The sequence below is a fragment of the Malus domestica genome, chromosome 03 (assembly GCF_042453785.1).
Source record: "Malus domestica chromosome 03, GDT2T_hap1".
NCBI lineage: Eukaryota > Viridiplantae > Streptophyta > Magnoliopsida > Rosales > Rosaceae > Malus > Malus domestica.
In genome coordinates, this window is record NC_091663.1 from 23,595,620 (window position 1) to 23,601,996 (window position 6,377).

At 38.3% G+C, this 6,377-nt stretch overlaps 1 long non-coding RNA gene across 1 annotated transcript; it reads right to left on the bottom strand.

Moving 5' to 3' along the window:
• Window positions 1–4,452: 4,452 nt before the first annotated feature.
• On the bottom strand, window positions 4,453–5,923 carry LOC139194484 (uncharacterized). The gene is made up of 2 exons (XR_011579371.1): window positions 5,254–5,923; window positions 4,453–5,058 (listed from the first exon to the last, which is right to left on the bottom strand). It is a non-coding gene; the product is annotated as an uncharacterized lncRNA (long non-coding RNA).
• Between the last annotated feature and the right edge of the window lie 454 nt (window positions 5,924–6,377).

Here is a 6,377-nt window from a genome sequence, read left to right on the forward strand (position 1 = left end):
GTCAACTGAGTTGAGAAAACTTGTAACATCCCACATCGCCCAGATGAGTGATCCTTAAATGTATATTGCCATCCCTACCTAGCACGAGGTCTTTTAGGAGCTCACTGGCTTTGGGTTCCATAGGAACTCCGAAGTTAAGCGAGAAGGAGGCCAAAGCACTCACAGGATGGGTGACCCATTGGGAAGTTGCTCGTGAGTTCCCAAAAACAAAACCGTGAGGGCGTAGTTAGGGCCTAAAGCGGACAATATTATGCTACAGTGGTGGAGTGGGCCCGGGAAGTTGTCCGTCCTGGGTCCAATTTGACATGCCTCGATCCCGATATTTCCCGATTACCAAGAAAGGCACGTGCTGGCCGACACCCGAGGATGACGAAAGCCATTTATTGAGTGCAATTGCTGAAAATAAAGGATAACTAAGACTTATAAATATAAAAGAATAAAGAATAAGCATTTAAGGAACATGTTCAGAGCATACAACTAACTAGAACACTAAAGGAAATAATATAAAATTAGATGAACAAGGAGTGGGTCTTACACCGAGAGGACTCGAAGATGCCGACGCAGTAGTGCCTTGATGCTGGGATTGTATGCCTCGATTCTAAGTCCTGAAGGGGGCGCAAAACAAACATGAGTGGACCAATTTGATATATATAATAAAACAGTTATCAACGTACTAACCCCCAGGTTTTATGAAAACACATATATATCATGATAAACATAGGTTTTCCGAAACCTAGCATGCCGTGCAATGTCTCAAACCATAACTTGTATATATAATAATCACTAGTGAATTGTTCGATAACCCCCAGGCCCCATGCCGGCGCCCCGTCTCTGAGCAGACAGTCAGAGGAAAATACACTTCAGGCCCCATGCCGGCTCCCCGTCCCTGTGCTAAATAGCTAGAGGAAACACACTCCAGGCCTTATGCCAACACCAAACCGTCACCCGGGACGGACCAGAATCTATCCCTACGTCCCGTAGCGGAAATGACCACTAGGTAAGTACAAAACCATTGAACATATATATATATATATATATATATATATATATTGAAAAAAAACTTCATAGTATAAAGTCATCCATCATCTATACTATAAAGAGGTGTTCGAAACATGTTCTAAATATCATATCATCATCCATCAGATATTCTATAAGAACATGGGTTATAGGAAAAATAGTAGTAATTCAATCTAGCCTTAGTAAGCATGTTATCTCAAAGCGTTTCATAAAACGTAATCATTAAATCATGCCTTTCATGTATGCATTTCTACCATTAAAACATTCATTTTTAGAAAGGGTCCACTCATAGTACTTTGCCGTCAAAAAGTCACGCAGCTAGCAAAGACAGAAACACTACTATAATTGCCCCTAAACACATAAAGAGTGCAATAAATAAAACTATATAATAGCAATTGAATTTGGGGGAACGGACGTCAGAAATGGATTCAAGACGTCGAATTATCCTAAGTAGGGTCATGGATAAATTTCGTAAAAGTCAACAGAATATCCCTAGAATATTCCAGAGAATATTCCCTGATGGAATATTCCACATAAAGGGTTTGGGTTTAGCTAATTAGGTGGGTTAGGTTTAGAAGAGAAGGCTTAGGGCCCAGGTTAAAAAGGCATGAAGGCCTTAAGCCTAAGGGTTTTGGGTTTTTAGATAAAAAGGCTTAGGGCCTTACCTAATTTGGCCCAAAGGCCTTTAACTTAAAACAATTATAAAATAAATAATAAAACTGAAATGGGTTTTGGGTTAGGCTCGACAGGAAAGGCCCAAAGGCTTTAGGTTGGTGGGTTGCCGGATTCAAAGGGAGGAGAAGGCCGGATTTCGGCCGAAGAATTCCCAAGCTTCGATGGAGCTCAAAACTCAACCAAAACATGTCATTCAATATACCAAATTGAAGCCCCGAAGGTAAGGAATCGAAATATACCCTTGGTTCCTGTCATTGTGGTTGGAGTTGGCTAGAAAATGGCATGGAAGGCACGGGTTTGCCGAGAAAACTTGGCTTTCCGCCATAATTTATGGGCAACATTTAAACATCAATAACTTTGTCAATACTCAATGAATCGAGTGAAACAAAAACGAAAGTTATAGTTCTCGAAGAGACGAAGATAATGGTACCTTGCAAAACGTCTAACTTGCCGTGGTTTGGTCGGAAAATGCCTCGAAAGCCACTAAGGTCGCCGGAAATTGGGTAAGATTCAAATGAGTATAACTTCTTCAATACTCAACAAAATCGGGTGAAACAAAAAGGAAAGTTGTAGTACTCAGCGAGACAAAGAGATAGATACCTTGCACGCCGGCCAACTCATCGTAGTTTGGCCGAAAATTGGCTCGAAAACCGTTGGTTTCATTTGGGGAGTGAGCATATTAATTTAAAGTATATTTTGTAAACCATATGTTATAGTTGTTGATGATTGAATTATTACTTAAGTGTTGATTAAACTGCTTATTTTCTAATGCTAAGAAGGCCAGCTTTTTAAACTAAATTTGTAAACTATATGATGTGTCCCCAATAAGAAGTAAGCATGTTAATAAACACTTAAGTAGTAATCCAATCATCAACAACCACATCATTTGTTTTACAAAATTTGGTTTAAAATGTTAATCTCCCTAGCATTACTCATTTCTATTAGTGACACATCACATAGTTTAAAAGTGTGGTCTAAAAAATTGGTCTAGCTAGCATTACTTATTATGCACTCCAAACTTTCTAGATTCCATATGAAACTCCATTGGAGGTGAGTTTTGTAGGAAAGGGGGCCAAATTGGACCATTTAGGTTATCGTTGAAGATCAACATGTCCTTATAAGCACATTAATGTCCTTTATTTACTCGATGGTGGGAGTGATACTCTCAACATTATATCATTTGTACCCTTTCGTCTATTGTAGAGGGTTTCAATCATAACTAGATCCTAAAATTGACATATCTCATCAAGATGGTGCCTAAAATTGAAATCGATTTTCTATTTCAAGGCTCATCTTAATGGAGTGGGTCAACTTCAGGAATTACTTGTGATTAAAACCTATTATATATTGTTAACGTTCAAAACTTGCATGTTAAGAAATTAAAACAATAAACCCTTGGTGGATTTGGGATATGGACTAAAATGAAATAGGCTCAAAGATTTAAATGGTTCATTCTGCAAAATTGGGTCACATCCACTGTGTTGCTAGGATTATGTTGATTTCAAGACTAAAAAGTGCTCTAGGCTAATAAATGAACTCTCTCTCTTTTTCCAGTCATTCGACACCAATACAAGAGGCTCCCATTCTTTTATATAGGCCCTCAATGAAACCGTCAACATTGGGTCTTCCCAACTTGGCATTTAATGCGCCACCAACACAAACTAGCATGTTGACACCTTTTCACCTACCAACCAAACATTCAGCGGTGGAGTAACCTATGTTTAGTCAAGAAGGCGCATATTTCCAGAATGATATGGGTTGAGCATCTCGCTCGACCTTGGTTATCCAACCCCTCATCTCTGAGAACCATTCCAACCACCTTTACGTCCCATCCTGAGTCTCTGCTAATGATTGTGAGTCATAACATGGCTTAATTGGCATATGGGTAGATTTGTCCTTGGAGACTTGTGCCATAAAGCTGTCAGTCCGCCCATGTTCCCTTAGCAGTCGAAAAGCTCTTCATGTATCTTGGTCGGAAGGAGCAAGAGGTAGTCGACTTTAGTACTTGTGATCATCGTCTTCTAAGCTCCTTAGACCTTGGGCTTTTCAATCTCCTTTGGGTTTTTCGTGGCTTCTTTCTCAGATTGCATCATTATATGAGCCTAAAGTGCCCAACATTAACATATATTGTCTTACTTCATCATGTGCACACATCTTCTATGTCTAGTATTTTCATTTTGTCAACTGAGTTGAGAAAACTCATTCAATTGTTTGTTTCATTGACATGACAAACTTTGTAGTCTTCTCAGTAGTTAATGTAGGGATAATTTGTGATCTCTAATGATGGAGTCGTCAGGGATGGAATCTGGTGTAAATTGGCAAGAGTTTTGGTTTATCTTTTTTCGTGGCATGAATATTTTTGAAGTTTTAGATGTCTAAAATGTGCCAACAAGCTAAATAGACCAACGAACTCATGTCACTTAGCGGCCTATTTCAACCTAACGAAGTGGCACACAAATAATGAATACAGGGAGTAACTTAAGACTATAGAGTTAGCGTTGGTGAATAAGATCCCACATTGGTCATATGACAAAATAATATACAATTAATATATCAAAGTTTTTACCCCTAATATAACCAAGTCCTTTTGTGATAAAACCCAAAACCCAAAACATAATAATAGGTAATTAAGTTGAGACAATATTTATAATATTGGTGGTGGACCATGCTGAGCCTATAAAGTTATCAGTTAAAGTGTAGGATGTAAAGTAAAGATATAATGTACGTCGCAATTAGTTCTTGTAAAAGAGCCCTAGAAAGTTATTGTAAGAACGATTATACTACATTAACTTGATGAGATTAGTGAAATTCTTTTTCCAAAACAATATATTCAACTGTAGTAGTAAATCTGTACCTTTCTGGAAACGAAAACAATAGAGATACAAAGAAAAGAGGAATGGACATAAAACCTAACCCCTCTGAAACCAAACCTAAAGGTCTAAACCTGCAAAACAAGTTGAGCAACACCACAAAGTTAGGGAAAAAAAAGAAAGTAAGACAAACCTGGATGCCAAGATGCACATTAATTTGAGAAGCGGTAACGGGGCAAGCCAACATAGTCTGAAAACAATGCAGCAAGAGCCGCTGGCGAAGGAGAATCGTGCCAAGTTAAAGTTGGAGAAGACAAGCCCATGTTAGCAAAATTGTTTGCAACAAAATTTTCCTCCCGATGTATGTGAGATGAGTAGAAAGTCATTTTCTGGATGCAGTCCAAACAAATCGACCATTGCATACGAAGAGGCCATGGAGGATCAAAATCAGACGATTGAAGAGCAAAAATAACACTAGAGTTGTCACTTTCCAACCAAAGACAATGCCAACCCAGTTGATTTGCAAACTCTACACCAATAATAATTGCAGATAATTCTGCAAAAAAAAAAAAAGAGTTGCGATAACCAATCTATTGGTAGAAACCACCAAGAAAATGACCATGACAATTCCTGAAAACTCCTCCACAAGTAGCAGGACTGAGATTTCCTTTAGATAAACCATCTGCATTAAGTTTAATCCAAGGAAACTAAGGAGGAGACCAAAGGATAGGAAGAATAGTAGGCGTCTTACGAGAGATAGGTCGGATCCCCATTGAAGAGATGATTCGAGTGTCAAAACCCTGAGAGTAACCAGGAATAAACTTTCCACCATGAACAATCGCAAAATTGATAGACATGCAGAGATGATGAAAACTGAGTGGTCGGCCATAAAAAATAAACTTATTTCGAGCCTTCCAAATAACCACAATAGTAGAATGACCCGCAAAAATCCAGAGATTGTGCAACTGCTGGGAAAAGGTCTTACGCACATAGATATCCCAAAAAACATCCAAAGAATTTGAAGGAGGTAAAGAGGTACCAAAATGGCAAGCAAACCACCTCCAAAGCTGCCTAGATATCTGACAGCTGAAGAAAAGATGAGCAGTAGATTCTTTAGAATTACAACATAAACAACAAATGGATGCCAAGGAAATACCACGTCGTTGAAGCGCACCCTCGGTAAGAAGTTTATCATGAAAAAGCTGCCAAGCCAAAATAGATAGCCGTGGCGGAATAAAATGACTCCAAATAACCTTAGCCCATGCACAATCACTGCGTTTCCTTCGAATAAGATGATAACCAAAAGAAAAGGAAACTTCCCAATAGGTGATGAGGGCTCCCAAATCAATTTATCATCCTCGACATTTAAGGGCAAAGGTAGACGTAAAATTTGTTGCATCACATAAGGGAATAAATATATAAAATAATTTGGGAAAGACCAATTTTTTGTGCTTCAATAACATCTGAAACCCGAGGAAGAACCTTAGGTGAAATGACCAAAGATAAACAAGGGCTAATAATAGATTCATCCAACCATTTGTCAAACCAAAAGGAAACGGACTTCCCATCACCAATAATCCAACGACTATTATTATTCAGAATAGGCAGAGCACGCTTCAGACCATGTCCCCCCTTATTTTTCATGTATTGTTTTTGTTATCTTTGTTTTATGAGGGGTAAGGTTTATGTCCCCCCTGACTAGGTGTAACTTCTTTTTTTGTTATCAATAAAATTTTCCTCATACCGTCGAGGTTTCCTGAAAAAAAAAAAAAAAACTATAGTAGTAAATCCATTTTTAGACATAAAAGCAAATATTCATTTTTGCTCATCATGATAGAATAATGGTGATGTTTACTACCCTATTTATTATTTAGA